A 17,349-nucleotide genomic window follows, 5' to 3' on the forward strand; every position below is an offset into this window, starting at 1 on the left:
TTAGGGCCAAAGACAGGATAAATTTAATTTTTTTTCACAGTACTGAGGACAATGTCAAGAATACAGTAGAATTCCATAATATATAAAAAAGGATGGGAAAGAGGCAGATAGCAAAACAGTTATTAAACACGTGTTCTGTGTAAGCATTGGGCTAGGTAATTTCACATACAATATTCATTATATGCTATAATAACCTAGAAGATAATTTCATTATGCCCATTTTCACATAAAGAAACAGACTAAATGAGGTTAGAAAGTTTATTCAGAATCACTTGACAAGCAAATTATGTCTTAAATTAGTAACTTAAAAGTTTGCATAAATCTTGAGCTCAGATACTCTCCACCATCTTGAGCTACAGGAAACAGTAAGAAAAATTCTAACTTACTTGAGTTGCAAGGTAAGGATGCTTACAGGTCATGAAATAAGTATGAAAGTATCCTGAAAATGTCAATATTTAAGTAATCCCCTGAATTTAGATAATCTCTACCAATAAACATTAGTTTTTAGTTTCCCCACTCAAACATAAAAACCTTAAGAAGTGTTTGCATTTTCATTTGTATTATTTTTTAAATTTTATTATTTTTTTATTGGAGTATAGTTGCTTTACAACGTTGTGTTAGTTTCTGCTGTACAGAAAAGTGAATCAGCCACACGTATACATATATCCCTTCTTCCTTGGATTTCCTTCCTATTTAAGTCACCACAGAGCATTCAGTAAAGTTTCCTGTGCTATACAGTCTGTTCTCATTAGTTATCTATTTTATACATAGTAGTGTATATACGTCAATTCCAATCTCCCAATCCACCCCATCCCCCTCCCCCAGCTTGGTATCCATATGTTTGTTTTCTACGTCTGTGTCTCTATTTCTGCTTTGCAAATAAGTTCATCTATATCATTTTTCTAGATTCCACATATATGCATTAGTATACAATATTTGTTTTTCTCTTTCTGACTTATTTCACTCTGTATGACAGTCTCTAGGTCCACGTCTCTACAAATGACCCAATTTCATTCCTTTTTATGGCTGAGTAATATTCCATTGTATATATGTACCACACCTTATTTACTTATCTTGAAACTTCAACTGTAGCTACACAAATATTTAACAAAAACTTTGAATGAATGACATTTTATAATATCTATTTTTCTATCTTTTTAGTTCTGAAAATGATGAGTTAATATTCCTAGACTCTTTAGTATTTTTTTCATGTTTTATTGTAGGGCTACTCAACTATTTTAATAATTATGACTTCCATATTATGCAGATTGTATTCTCTCAAAGGTTTCAACATCTATAATTGTTGAGAGTTAACATGGAACCAAGGCAAAAACAAACCTTTTAGAGTCTTTCAGAAACCTGTAAAGTTTTACTCTCACCCTACAAAGGTTATTCATTTATGAAAAATATATATGGTGTATTCTCTGAACTTGAAAATACAACTACAATTGAAATTAATAATACAAGATTAGTTCAATACTTAACAAAAAATGCTTATACATTCTTGATATATCTGATACACAAAGATTAATTAAATGCTTACTGTCCAAAATGGATAAGAGGATTAATTAAAAATAAAGCAAAGGTTTCATGTGATTGTCAATTCTGTATATATACTAGCAAACCATGAGTATTCCAAGAACAGAATTTAAATCGCCCTTGGCTAACGATGCAATAGTGAAACTAACCACAGGATTGCTTTCATTTCAAGTTGCTCAGACAAAGAACAAAATCCAAATAAGTCCTCATAAATGCAAAGTGAGATGTCATTAAGCAAAGCAAAGTTACTCAGTGAAGCACCTCACAAAGTCTAATTACTGTGATCAATAAGGCATATCCAGGGATGACTACAGTTGTATTAGAAAAATACTGTTTGTCATTGCAAGTTCTTTTTTGAATATCTATGTTTTAAATATTGTGTATAATATTATTTCTAAATGGTTTATATTTAGATGGGACAAAGTCATTTGAGGATGGTAATCACCTGCTTAAAATACAGATTATACAAGTTCAGGTCCTTATACCCTGTAGAACAAATTCATTAAAATACATAATTTAGAATATCAAATATTTGCAAATTATTCTTACCTAATTCTTAAGTGAATAAAACAAGACAAACTTTGATTTTTATTATTTATTTTATGTTAAAATTTGAGAAAGCAATTTTTAAAGTTAGGCATACGCATTAAAGACAATATATGCAATCTGTAATAAATATTTCATTTATGTGTCATACAAAAACTTCTCATTTCATTATGAGATTCAGAAGATTTCTAAATGATAATTGAGTTCAAATGAAACTTTAGCAGAGGGTATAGCAAGATGTTCTTTGAAATGTCATGGCCTTTAAAAAAAATTTTATAATTAAAAAAAATAGAACAGAAAACATTAAGAAATACATGAATGGATATGATAAAATGGAATTACCTACACTTGCATTTGGAGTTAAAAAAGCAAAAACAAGCAAAAACAAATAGTAAGGAGGAAGGCCAAAGTGATCTGTGATCTGTTTATAAATCTAGAAGAACTTCAAAACATCAAACAGGCAATTCATCAGTTACACTTTGACAATCACCATTAAAAGTAGGCCTGTTAGTTACCTAGAATTGTGACAAAATCCATCTTAAAATATGCCTTCAACTTGTTCAAATTTTTCAAATAAATTTTTAACAGAGTGAAAATCTTATAAAATGATTTATAAGATTTAAAATCTTATAAAATCTAAGCATATCTTAGATCTTGCAGCCATTGATGTAATAGATGCTCCCACTCTAATAGGAAGCAGTTCTTATACTTCATCTCTATCAGTTTGGTAATGTCTTAGGTCACTGATTTTTAAATGATGTTGAATCCTAAGTGTAGGCCATAAATCAATAAAATTGAATCAAGGAAAAAAAGTCTTCTTTTTTACCTGCCCCAAATAACAAATATTAAAATAATCCAGCAAGTAGTTTTGCTGTTTGGGTTTGCCAAAGGTGTTGTGTTATAAATAGATTTATTGGCTAAGTTTGTAAGCGACTCAAAATGATATCCACTGTTCCCTTGTGAATTTTATAGACTACATCATGGATCACATCTTTCTCAGTGGCTTCTGATTTTAAACAAAGATTTTTAGAAAAGTGGGTGATAATACTGTGAATTTATATATAGGATTTATGTTATATATATAATTAAATAATAAATAATGTCAGAAGACAAAAACCATATAATATAGTTGGAATCAAACAAAACTGAGTTTTAGCCAAGACTAGCTTGACCAGTCTTTCACAGGGAAATTTGAACAAATCACTTGATCTCTTTAAACTTCAAATTTCTTTTTTCTAAAACTGAAGAAGTATATCTCAAAACCTTAGTAAATGTTATTATTACACGTAGTACCATTATTTGATTTTAATTTGAAAGGTCATAGGTAGAAGTTTCTCTAATAAACTATAACTAAATATTAATAAGATTAGAGAAAAGAACAAAATATGCAGCACAGTCCATTAAAATAGAAAGATCTATCTGGATAAATTTTGAACTAAGTTATCCAACTTCTTAATTTTACATATATGGAAACTGAGGCCAAGAAGAAATCTTCCACAATTTGCCCAACTGGATTTGGCCCTGATAGAATTTGACACCAATGTTCTAGTTCAGTATTCTTTCCTGAAGCATGTAATTGCTTTCACCCAGATATAAGAGCAATCTGATGGGTACAATGGTCATCTCACAGATCACTGGAGTTATTCAGTTGATCTGTCTAGCTAGTTGTCCTTCCTGCCTAAGTCTTGTGTGTACTTTGGATGAATTGCCTTCCCAAATACATGAGGAACGTTCTTTGGTAAAAATGCACTGCCACTCAACAAGAATCGAGCATTTGTGTTTTTATTTTATTCAATAAGTTTCTTATCTTATGCATCCCTTGAATACAAGAACTAGTATTAGATTACTTCTTATCTAGTAGGACAAAGAAGATGAATAAGTAAATGAGAATAATAAAGGGTTAGAATAAATAATTTCCTTAAAAAATAAATAGGAGATTAAGAAAAAATGATAAAGGAGTTAAAGAGAGGGAGAAATGACTACTATTTTGGAAATCAGTCAGGTTTCCTAAAAGATGTAAAGAATAAATTTTAATTGATCAAAACATTTTTTTCTGTGTCCCATTGTCTGCACAGCACTGTAATATACATTATGATGAATTTTTAATATCAAGAAATTATCATTTTAATCAGATACACCATATTTATATTAAATTATTTATTATTTTAGTCTTTATTTTTTTCTATTATTTTCATAATTGTGGATCAGAGTTTGGTTTAAAATTTATTTTATAAAAATGAAACACATGGCAAAACCACCAAAATCTCTTATTGAGTTGTGTGTTCTCGTTGTAAAGATAATTACACACATGCACACACACACACACAGTGCTTTATTTAATATTATTTTACCTTTCACAAATTTCACCAAGTGAAATTCCAAGGAACCACAGGCCAGAATCACCTGATAAATCTCATGCACTATTCAATGTTTTATATTATCTCTCATCATAAATAATGACTAAATAATTCAAAATAGTACAATTATTTTAATAATATCAAATAAATTCCTGATCAAATTGGAGCTCTAAGGGTCTTTTTTTCAAAAGCTCAACTGTTTCTCTAACTTCTCTGGGGATTGCAAACTATGTCTCTTTAAAAATGAAACTTTATGTTTTACTGAAATTCCTAACTTTAGTAATCCAGGTCCCCTTTAATTAAACCACTTGATATGTTATTTCATATTATAATGCTGATTTGCAGTGTTTTTATATATTCCAGCCTAGCTATTATTTGAGGTATATAAACTTAAAAATGTAAGAAATACAAATGTATAGAATATATATTTAGAATATAGAAAAGATTCATTATCCCCCAAAGATACACAAAAAAGGATGAGAATGTGTGATGCAAGCATTTCACTAATTATTTTTATCCTTGAATTCATATTTTTCAGATTTTGTAAGATGTTAGCGTAAATGGATGTTGATAACATCCATCAACATTTTTCTAAATCATTTCACTATGGGAGTACAGCAGCGAGGAATAAAATTGGAAGTTTTAACTCAAAACATTAAGTTTCCTACATAATTTTAATGTTTGAAAGCTGAATAATTTAGAGAAAGGAAACTTTAGCCATTAAAAAAAGTACTTTTGACATTCATGTCAAAGGGGCTTAAGTCAGCAGGTCTGTTCTGATAGTGCAATTTGCTTGGCTTTATACTGTCAATTATAATTCCACTTTATTGCTAAGTCGATACAATTAGATTACTACAGGGACTTCATTACAGCCACAGGAAGGACAGCAGCTGAGGTATACAATTTTCTTCCTATGATGCCAGCACTACTAAACAGTTATTGGAACAATGGTCTGCAAATGGGCAATAAAAGCTGCTGTCTTAAATATTGTTATACCATTATATCATCTGACAAAAGATCACCAAACTTAAAAAATGTTAATGCAATGGAAATCTTGCTTTTACCATTAGTCTGATTTGGGAGATTACTACAAATCAGTTATTTCTCATTTATTCATTTAGACATAATTCAGATTGCATATTATCCCCAGGCCTTAGATTCCTAGTGTGAAATTTGAGGGAGTTAGAATTTATGGATATCTGATATGCTTTCAAATAAATGTGTAAAAATGAAGAATAATGAAATATTCCTCCTGATTAGATTGTTGTTTGCTCATATCAGTACCAATTTCAGAACCGATGTTTACATCTTATGCTGATATTGTCCAGTATTCTTTCTTACCACCATAGCTTTAAACTGTATATGTTAGGATTCATATCCAGAATTCTACTTCCAAGTAGCATACTAATTAACGTCTTTCTTTCTTAATTATACAAAGTTTATCTCTTCTGAGTATTATGCTCTATTTTGTGCCATCTGCCTTGATATATCTCATGCACATTATTAAGTCTTAAAAATGTGGCATATTTCACTACTTTCCTTATTATTAAAAGCAACAAAGTCTGTGAAAAAAATAAACAACACTTTCAAACAAACAAATCAAAGATCGATAGTTATGAAATTTCTCTTACCCCCAAATTTCAACACTCTTTTACTGGAAAAATTTTATTTTATGTTATGATGGTATTGAACTAAATTTTACTGAGTGCTTACTACATGACAAACTCTGAGATGGGCTCAGAGATTGCAAAATTATTGAAGGAAATGGGGTTGTCTCTTAAAGGCGCTCAGAGTTTAGCAAGACAGACAAATAGAAAAATAATGACAATATAGTGCATTAAGTGTCATCCTGGGCTCCCTAGCCCAGTGATGTGAAACTATTTATCATTAAGTATTCCAACAATCTATTTAATTCAAGCATGAAGTTTATAATGTACAAGTCTACTACATTTTTTGCTTGCTTGTTTCTGTCCCTCTGGCATAGTGCCTACAGATAAGTACTGAATTATCTTTGTCAAATAAATTATACCAGCTACATCTGCCCTGGTGTGTCAGATTGAATAATGCCTTCTCTCCCCAAAGATGTCCAGGTCCCAATCCCTAGAATCTATGAATATATTACCTTAATGGTAAAGAGACTTTGCGGAGGGAGTTAAATTAGGGATCTTGGGATGGGGGAATATTATTCTTGATTATCACAAAGCTCTATATAAAAGGGAAGCAGAGGGATCAGAGCAGTAGGATGTATGCAATATGATGACAGAAGCAAGTGACTGCAGTGATCGGAAGGAAAGACCACTAGCCAAGAAATACAGGCAGAATATAGAAGCTGAAAAAGACGAGGAAAGGGATTCTCCCCTCATCCATCCAGCAGGAATACAGTATTACCAGCATTTTGATTTTAGACTTCAAATTCCCAGGCTGGGAAGACAATAACTCTGAGTTGTTTAAGCCACTAAGGTTGTGGTAATTTGTTACAGTAGCAACAGGAAACTAATACACTTGCTTTTCAAGAAACTGCCAAATTAAAGTGTTTTCTTTTATCCTCACACTTATATGAATTGATTTTTAATTTGGCAAGCACTGTTACAGCAGTGAAAGGATAAGTGTTTCCAAAATATTGAGAACTTTTACATGAACCTAAGAAAAGCTACAGAAGACAAATGATGAAAAATAAGTCATACTGTTTCTGAAAAACATGATCCTATATTGGAACGTATTACATGTTGGAACATCTTACACTGGATTGGATTTCATGCCCAGAGTCATACCTGCTCCTTCAAGGGAATAGGCTGAATTTGGATCCACGGTTAATTATTTGATGAGACAGCAGTCTTCAGACTTGAGTTTACCAGAATCAACCAGAGAGATTGTTAAAATACAGATGGTTGGACCCCAGCCTCAGAGTTTGAGACGAGAGCCCAAGAATTTGCATTTTAATGGTTTTTCAATGATGTTGATTCTGCTGGTCTATACACCAGACCTTAAGAAACCTTAATGTGGTAGAAAAACATGAAACACAGAAATCTGGGTTCATGTATTTGCCACTTTCTAGCTATGTAATCCCTTAACTCAAGTGACTTTCAGCTTCCTTTCTGTCCAAACAATCTTATAGGTCTGCTGGAATGATCAAATACATTATTTATAAAAATTAATGAAGACAGTAAAGTCATATAGAAACACAGTGACTATAATTAATAAAAGGCAGGAGTTTATGCCTATGGTAATGTTATTTAACATTCTGCATAGTTTTCTGTGAATGGGCATTTTAAGTATTTACTTGCCATACATACTCTGTGTGTGTACATTGGTTACTTTTCAAATTAAAAAGAAAACATGCATGAATGTGTGTGTGCATATGTGCATGTGTATGTGGGGGTATTATAATGATTATGTGAACTCTAATAATTCAATATTTCCTTATTTGAGAATCAGTTAACATTCCGATTTAAGCCTTTTTAAAAAATTTTTGTGCCTACTATTATAGAGACATTGCTATATCTATATTGTTACAGTTCATTATTGAAAACTCAGTAGATACTCAGCATGTAAAAGGAGATATTTATTTATCCTAATTAGTAAAACATTTGTTTTCTTATTTTAGACTTTTTCTGTACTAAATTATTATATAATACCTAATCTAATTTTAACTTTTTTGCATCATATAAATGGCTTTATTTGTGTGTGCTTTGCTTCTTAATTTATTATCACCTGAAAATTTTATTAACATCAATAATTATGATGAATGAAACTGGGATTCGATCTACTCTTTCATGTGTCCCACTAGGCCATTTTCTCCTGGAGAACGACTGTCATTCATTACCCTTTATTTAAAGCCCTTCAGGCAAGGTTAAATACAAGTCATCTCAAAATAGCGGTGATTTATTTTTTTTTAGAAAATATACTAAATATTTCCTCAAAGTCAAGGTACATCTATACCTGGAAGATATAAAAACAAGTACACATGTATCTGTGTCTATATGTATGTATGTGTGTACTCACACATATATAAATACATAACACGAATGCACACTCACACACACACACACACACACACACACCATGAACTGACAGGCAGCTGGAAAGGGAAAAGGAATTGATCCATAGGTAGAACTATAATGACACAGCATGTCTGACAGACAGAACCGTGGGTTGAAAGTCTGGTGGCTGCTCTCAGATCCCACAGAGCTCCATCAATAAGTAGCCAGCTGGCCTTAAGCAAATCCCGTCTGTTTGCAGCTTCATCTCTTTTCTATAACAATGAGGGTATCCAAACGCTCAACTTCTAAAACCCTTCCACCTTGAATATTCTGTGATTTGGCCTTGGTAGAATGGCTTCAGGAGAAAATTAATAGGTGCAAAATCCTTTCTCTAATAGCTTATGGAGAAAACAGAAGTGAAGCCTCACTTGTTCTGATAATGTTCCCATTTTCAAAAATGCAACTCTGCCATGCTAACATAGCAGATGTCCTGAACTCTATAACAATTTGATTGAAGAAAAGATTTTAGGTTGTCTAGTAGGTAGGAAAAATAACAGACCTACTCAAAATGAATGGAAAATGCATGTTCAAGAAGACACCACAGAAATGGGCAGCTGTGGGTCCACCAGCTAATCAGTTTACAGTGTTAAATAATGAGAAGGATAAAACCTGTCAGCTTCAGACAGATGGACTTTAAATCCTTGAGACAGGCTGTGGTCTTTATCTCATTTAGTATCTGTCAAAAGGATAGGTGAAAATATACTCTGCAGTATTTGTAAAGCCTTTCATCTTAATGGATTGATAGCCCCAGATGCGGCCCTTTATGACTGGCTTCCAGCAAAATATTTTACAGAACCTCCTCAATTAGCCATGAACTCTTGGCAGAAGTGAAAAGTTTTGCATTAACCTCCTTCTACCCAGCACATGGGATAACACTACCATAGAAAGTGTTTCAGAGCAAATGTGAAAGAAGGGATAAATTCATTTGTATGTAAGCATATTTGGAGAAAGATAATTTTATCATTCAATAATAAAAAAATAATTCAAACTTTTAACTAGGGTCATTAGCATTTTGATATACCAAATATACACTTTACTTTAATTTTCCATAAATAGATATTTCCATATGGCTTAAATGACAATAACAGGTTATGGAAAATGTTTGGTAATAAAAATACCTATTGTTTATTCTTTTCTTCTTTGAAAATTGAACCAGAATTTCCTTGGACTGCAGTAACTGCAGCAACTTTAGTAACATTAAGTGATCGGTGTAGAATATCTTTGATGTGCTTCAGTTAAAAATAAACAGCCACAAAAAAAAAAAAAAACTGTCATCAACCTTTTGGAAATGCTGAAACCTAAGTCAGGGTAATAGACTAGAGAATTCAAAACAACTCACGGTTGCCTTTAAATGCCTGAGGTAGTGTAGTATTTTCCAATATTACAGCATTTTCAAAAGTAAAACTATAAGCAGCTATGAATTGCTTATAGACATTCTTAGCCAGTTTTAACTATTTTTAGAATGTGTTAAAAGATTTTAAATTGAACAAGCTGCAATTGCACTCCCTTAACAATATCAGGCTTTATGAGAGGACTGCTGGTTTATTTCTCCAACGAAGGCATTCAGTAAGCATTGCTTAAGGAACCTTTGGAACATGGTCCTATAGGCCCATGGAGGACATAAAAGAAGTCCAAGGATTTTGAAGTTAGTTTGGGAGAGTAAAAGTATTAGGCTAATATCACTGCTTTCAATAGTAATGGCAGATATGAATAACTGAATCAATAGATTATAGAGATGCAAGTCTCTTCGCAGGAAAACGGGCTAGGAAAACATGATTAAAGTTTTTATTTACTTCATTGTTTTCCTCCAGGGTTGACTCAACTAGGAGCACTGAGGTTCATAACGGTAAAATTGTACAGAGTCACGTTTTGCTTTCTCCAACTTCAATGGTCTAAAGAGTAAATACACAAAACAAGGATTCCTTCTGGCACAACCATCTTTGAGCATTTATATAGTTTTCAATTATTCCTATTGCAAATCATGCTTTGAAGAATACGTATAAATCTTTGTCTGAATTACTGATTTTTTAGGCGATATTATTGGAGAAAGGACAAAAGTCAAGAACTTATTTAAGGTTTTGCTATATACTAAACTGATTTCCAAAAATGTTATACATAATGGTGCCCATTTCATTGGACCTGGAAAATGGTTGATAATTATCATTTTAAATGTTTAGATAATTTTATACTAAAAATTTTTATTTTATCTGATTTCAGGTGAGGTATTTTTCTCATATATTTATTAGCAATTTATATTGCTTCCTTGAATTATTTGTTTAAATCTGCTAATTTTACTAACTGGATTTGATTTTTCTTGCTATTTTGTATATGTCCTTTATATACTAAATTTATCAAGATTTTGCATATTTGTTACAAATATTTTCCTAATTGCTAGTATCTTTCCTAATTTTGTATCATTTTATGTCTGTACCTTGAAAGAGATTTTTTAAGACTTTGATTCCCCTTGTGGCAATCGGCCAGGGAACTCTGGGCTACACCTCCTACCCTGCACCCACTCAGGACAAAGATTTTAGCAGTAGGCTCACATTCTCTCTGTCTCTCTCCACCTCTACTCTATATTAATTTTTGATACTTTCAATATCCACTTAGATAATCTTTATAAAACTTTGGCATCTTAGACCCTTGTCCTCCTGTCCTCCAGTGATTTTTGTACTCTACCCTAACTCGTTCATTCAAGAACAGAATCATATGCAAAACCTTGTCATGGGCAAAATCTTCATACTCTTCATAATTCAATTTCAAACATCTTTTTCTTTGGCTACTTCCTCTTATCTTTTAAAGTAACTACTTCTCAAGGACTCTTCTCTTTGGGGCTCCAATATAGTGGTTAAACCAACACGTCACTTACTTCCTCATATCCATCTTCACCTATTTTAGATGCAATGCCCATCATCATAATCATTCTCTTTCATATATCCTCAAATCCCTTGTTCCAAGCTTGCTTTTACACACCCATTTATCAAAACCACTTCCATATTTAAATCCAATTCTCTGCACATACATTCTCAGAGGTAAATGTAATGGTAGAAAGACACACAGCCATCCACATTATTCTACCTCATATTAATTTCACAACGGCAAATCTCACAGTGCCTTTTAGTGGCCCATTACATTTCTCTTGTCAGTTTACTCTTCTACTGGGCCAAAAGAGTTTTTCACATCAGTTTCCTCTCTCCTCTAATCTCTATCTCCTTCTTATCTTCATTCTCATAAGAGGAAACTGACTAAGGCAGAAAAGAGCTTCTCAACTTTCCCCCCACTAAATTTGGAATCATACTTTCATTTACACACACAAACACTGTCCTTCCTTCAATGGATGAGCCATTTGTGTCCCCCTGCAAGACACATTGTTTACTCTTTCTTCTTACTAAAGCTCTGACAGCAGTCCTCACCCCCGAATCATCAGTGGATCCCTCTTTGTAGAATCTCTCCTATCATCTTATAAATATGCTGTATTTTCCATTTTATAAAACAAAGCCTCTTGAGTCCACACTCTCTGCAATCTCCTCTAGCTACTGCCTTGTTTCTTAGCTTCACACTATAGGGAGAAACAATTAAAACGAACATACAAAAATTAAACAAAAAAAGCTCCTCAAGAGAATTGTTTATTGTTGTAATCTTCACATTTTCTTTGAAACCTCATCTATACCAGGATTTTATCCTCACTAGTGGAACAAAACTATTCAGAGTCACCAGTGATTGATTACAAGATTTCTTTTTTACCTGATACATTTGGTAGTAGCATATAACCCAGTTATTTTTTTCTTCTCCAACAGTTTCTTTACTTGGCCTTCTGAGCACTATTCTTTCTTGGTTCTCACTCTGCCTCACTGCCTTATCTTCTTAGTATTCGTTGCTGGATTTTCTGCATTCACCCAGCCTCCAATTTGTTGAGTGCCTGAGGGCTCAATCTTGTTTGTTTTTCCATCTATTTGCTAATCACATCTATATGTACTGGTAACTCAGAAATATAAATATCCATATGCTCCCTTGGAATCTGGGATCTATCATCTTTACTGGGATAAACTTCCTACTCAACATCCTCATTGGGATCTATCCCCACAAAGATTGTTCCACCCGGAAATGAGAATGTTGGAATTTTATACCCTATGATGACAGTCATTAGCTAAGGGCCTTCCCAATATGGGGGACTCAAACTTCTCAGGCATTTCCTGATACGCAGGTCCCCATCAGCTAAGTGCAAGTCTCCAAAGGAAGGTACAAGTATAATGTAATAGCAGTCAATACCTACACCTAGGAGATGATTAAATCAGCTGGTAAAGAGTTAGAGTCTGTCATACAGAGTGAAGTAAGTCAGAAAGAGAAAAACAAATACAGTATGCTAACACATATATATGGAATCTAAGGGAAAAAAAAATCATGAAGACCCTAGTGGTAAGACGGGAATAAAGACACAGACCTACTAGAGAATGGACTTGAGGATATGGGGAGGGGGAAGGGTAAGCTGTGACAAAGTGAGAGAGTGGCATGGACATATATACACTACCAAACATAAAATAGATAGCTAGTGGGAAGCAGCATCATAGCACAGGGAGATCAGCTCGGTGCTTTGTGACCACCTAGAGGGGTGGGATAGGGAGAGTGGGAGGGAGGGAGATGCAAGAGGGAAGAGATATGGGAACATATGTATATGCATAACTCATTCACTTTGTTATAAAGCAGAAACTAACGCACCATTGTTAAGCAATTATACTCCAATAAAGATGTTAAAAAAAAAAAAAAAAAGAGTATCATGGCAAGGCAACAAAAGCACATTCTGCACTCTGGAATAAGTATGTGATAACTGTGTCACGAATTTAACTTAAAAAAAGTAAATATCTTTTTACAGATGGCCTTGTACTATATTATTTTTAAGTACAAAGTTTTAAAAAAAGAATCAAATTAATCCATTATTGTCTTTAGGTATAAACTAGATCAAGCATATACACAATTACAGAATAGTATAACAACACTTTGCTTGGGAAACAAAACTTTAAAATAGAGTCTAAGCTTTCTGATGACCTTTTTCTAATCACTTTAATTTCAGAGTAATTGCAACTATGAATTGAGTATGAAATTTTCAATGAATTTTTAATACTTTGACTACATATGTCTTTATGATCAACAAAATACATGCTTTATACTTACATAAAATGAATCATACTGACCATATTTCTCTAAACAATTATTTTTCTGCTAACATTATTTGTGAGATTCATTCATGTTTTATGTGTGGCTATAATTTATTCATTTCATTACCAATCCCATGTGTGATTATATCATAATTTATATATTCAATATCCTTTTGATGGGCAGGTAGATAAATGTTTTTCTTTCTTTCTTATTATAAAAATATAATTGATTAAACATTCCAGTCCATACTTCTTTGTGAACATATTTGAGGTTTTCTCTAGATTTATACCTAGAGAGTGCAATTGAAAGAGAGAAGGGTCGGTTCAAATATTACTATAATTAAATAAGTAGAACTATGCACTTAGTTTCTTGCATTTGGTTCCTTTTTGTTAAGAAGAGTGAAAATAAATATTTAAAGAACTGTCTGTAAAGTTGACTTTTTGGAAAATTCACATGCCTTTTATGCTTAGAGGCAGAAGTTATTATTCTCCCCTGAATCCATTCCCATATGTGGAACATACTGAATGGTGCCTGCTATTTTCCTCTTTAGAAAAGCAGTTTCTGACCTTCCCTGGGATTATCTTTTCTCATTGGTAGTAGAATTTTTTTTCAACATGACACATCTGAGAAAATCTATAAGGATATGTTCCAGTATTGCATTAGACAAGAATGCAGAGAAAATGGCCTTTCTTTTATGTTTCAGGTCCTATGCTAGAAGATTTATGTATACTTCTTTAATACTCAAAACCCTAGAATGCTAATATATACCAATTTTTCTGCTTTGGAGAAACAACTGTCCCCAAGTTACACAGCTAATAAATGAAAAAAACCTGGATTCTAACTCAAATTTATCTCATAACATGGTATGAAGTTGGCTTATATGGATGACACTTAGGTCAACTGAGTTTAATTAATAATATGTAAGTAATTAATATAGGTTTTGCATATTAAAATCTTAACTATGTTTCAAGAGTCCAAATTCCAATTCTTTTAGAAGCCAGTCTCTATATGTAGACTGAGATTTTTCTTCTTCTAAGCTATCATTTTATACTCTACTGTACTATTCTGCAGTTGTCTGTGAAAACTGTTAATATAATATCCCGCACCAAAATTTAAGCTTCTTGAAAGTCTATACCTAAACTGCATATCTGTGGTATCTCCTAGTCACCACTTCTTAGCCAAAAGTCCAGTGCCTAAGAGGCAAATCTAGGAAATTACAGCGCAAAAGAACGTAAGATCATTACCTAAGGAAATGGCAAGTGAATAGCAAGGCATGGTTGTCACAGGATATTGGGAAATCATATAGTACTCATGCAATAATAGGATCAGTAGGGAAAGGAAACAGTGAACAAGCCAAGAAAAAATTCAGGCATGACTTCAGAGGCACAAGGAGGGTTTCAGAAATAGAAGCCACAGAAGTTCAGAATAACACAAGACAAACCCGACATTTTACAGCCAGGAATACTGAGAACCTGATAAGTTATATCACTTGAGCATGGTCACACATCAAATTAAAATGCCAAGGAATGGTTGTCATTCTATGTAAATATTTTAGTTATGTTCATTCAAAAACAACTTTTAATTAAAAATACTAGTAAAGAAGGTTAAGCAACAAAGATATAAAAGAAATGGCTTCTGATTTCAAATAGCTTTAAGTTAACAGCATTTTAACATTAATGGGATTTTTTAAACAAGGTCATCATAAAGATTTTAGGGTTTGTTTCAGGTTAAATTTAAATCTTCATTTAAGTTTATATTGTGAGACAGAAAGATCCACAAATGGAATTTAGAAATGATTGATTAATTTTTCTTGCCACTGATGTAAACTTGAGTTTTAGTAGCTGTAAGGTACAAATTTACTTATTTCCCTGATAGCAGGTTTTTACTTGTCACAGGTTTTCAAATAAAGTGAAGTTGCTACTTTCTCCTGGGAAATTCCACTCTCTTTGGTGATTAAGCTCCTTGAGGTCAGGACCCCAGTCCTATCTTTGTTTTGTGCTTCTCATGAAATACAATGCAGTTTTTGACTGCATTTTAAGTATTCAAAAACTGTATGATGAAATGATTTAGCTGTACATGACCTGCTGATCTTGTCAAAGTAAGACTGCATAGCAACAAATCTCACATTGTTACTATGGTTAAATATATATATATATATATCTCCTAAAAATGATTCAATTTCCTTAACACAGCAGCCCAACTAAAGCTCAGAAATCACACTGCTTATTCTGTGAGAAATTGTCTACTACTACTGTTTACTTAAAATATTCTACTCTCATTTGTTACTTTTGTTTTAACCTATGAAACATATATCAAAAATGTTAATGTAATGTTAGGATGTCATTGTCTATATTAAGCAAGGTACAAATTGACTCCCAGAAAAGAGGAATGGCAAATCACCTTCATTCCATTGCCAACCTCAACCAATTGTCAGTGGCTGCCTGGAGTGTTCTTTTTTGAGAGGAACTGTGAAACCTAGTGTAGGCTCAGCAGGAAAGCAAGCCAAGATCAATTATTGATGTCTGCCATGGGTATACAAGAGAGTGAATGACAATATATAAGCCATGAACTTTCTTATCTGTGCACTAGAGCTTGAAATATGTAGTCATTTTAATTATTAAGAGGTAGGCATATTCTTGCCAGATGAATGTCATGACAGGAACAATAAACTTTAAGAATGTGCACTGACTTTTAGGAGCCTTGCTTACCACATGCTCCAATGAAGTGATAGTAGACCTCTAACAGGATCATCATTCTTCCAGGATACTACTGTCAGAGAAATATAATGTCACAGTTCATACTATTGCTTCCTTTCTAAGGATAGACTATTATATTAGTTTTCCAGAAAAAAAAAATAGCCAGGAGAATATTTGTTATTTTTACTTAAATGTATTCAGATGTGTCTACTGATGTCAAAAAAGGAAAAAAATGGAAGTTCGGAGAGGTAATTGTTTAACTCCACAGCCTTCTACTGTCCCTTTATTTCAGAATAAGGAGATCTGGCTTTGATCTCCAAACAGACCACTTGGTAGCAGTGACTATGGGGATCAAATTAAGTACTAATAACTATCAAAGTTCTCTGTTTGTACCAAAAGAATATTAGTTAATGCTAGTATTATTATGTACTATCTGCTTTTATCCCCAATCTTGATATCTGATTTTGAACCTAGTTTCAGTTACCTGAGTCCAGTTCCTTCGTCTAACTTTCCTGATGCCCTGTTTTCAATCCCTTGATTTTGGACTACACTCTGGCTACATTAACCACCCAGAAAGATTCAGCAGAATACTCATCCCCTTACCTGTAAAAATGCTTCCTTGAAAGGCAGCAATCCATAAGTAATAGCAAATGCTATCTCCATTGGGTACAAAAATATTTGGTAAATTTTGGAATTTCACTCATTCACATTTCGTATCAAAGAGAAAAAGTTACAGAGATAATTAACTTAATTTCTAATTTGCAGATATAGGCAATGCTCCTCTAGGGATTCTGTAATGTGGTCATTTTGAGGAATAGTAGTCAAGACTAACATCCTCAAATTAGAAAACATAACGAAATTTTATGTAAGGATTAGAAAAGAATCAACGAATGAGATGGATCTTTGTGCTGAAATGAGGCAATGAAGTAAATGTTGCTTCCTAATTCTGTTACCTTACTTATATATAATGAAATAAACAATTATAATTTGTATGAAACTTCTTATAATATGCCAGAA

At 32.8% G+C, this 17,349-nt stretch overlaps 1 protein-coding gene across 2 annotated transcripts in view; it reads right to left on the reverse strand.

Annotated features, from left to right (window-relative positions):
- SGCZ (sarcoglycan zeta) overlaps positions 1 to 17,349 on the reverse strand; it is a 921,176-nt gene that overhangs the window by 332,010 nt on the left and 571,817 nt on the right. The gene's annotated exons all lie outside the window — the stretch shown is intronic.

Source organism: Balaenoptera physalus (assembly GCF_965194825.1).
Source record: "Balaenoptera physalus genome assembly, chromosome: 21".
Lineage (NCBI taxonomy): Eukaryota > Metazoa > Chordata > Mammalia > Artiodactyla > Balaenopteridae > Balaenoptera > Balaenoptera physalus.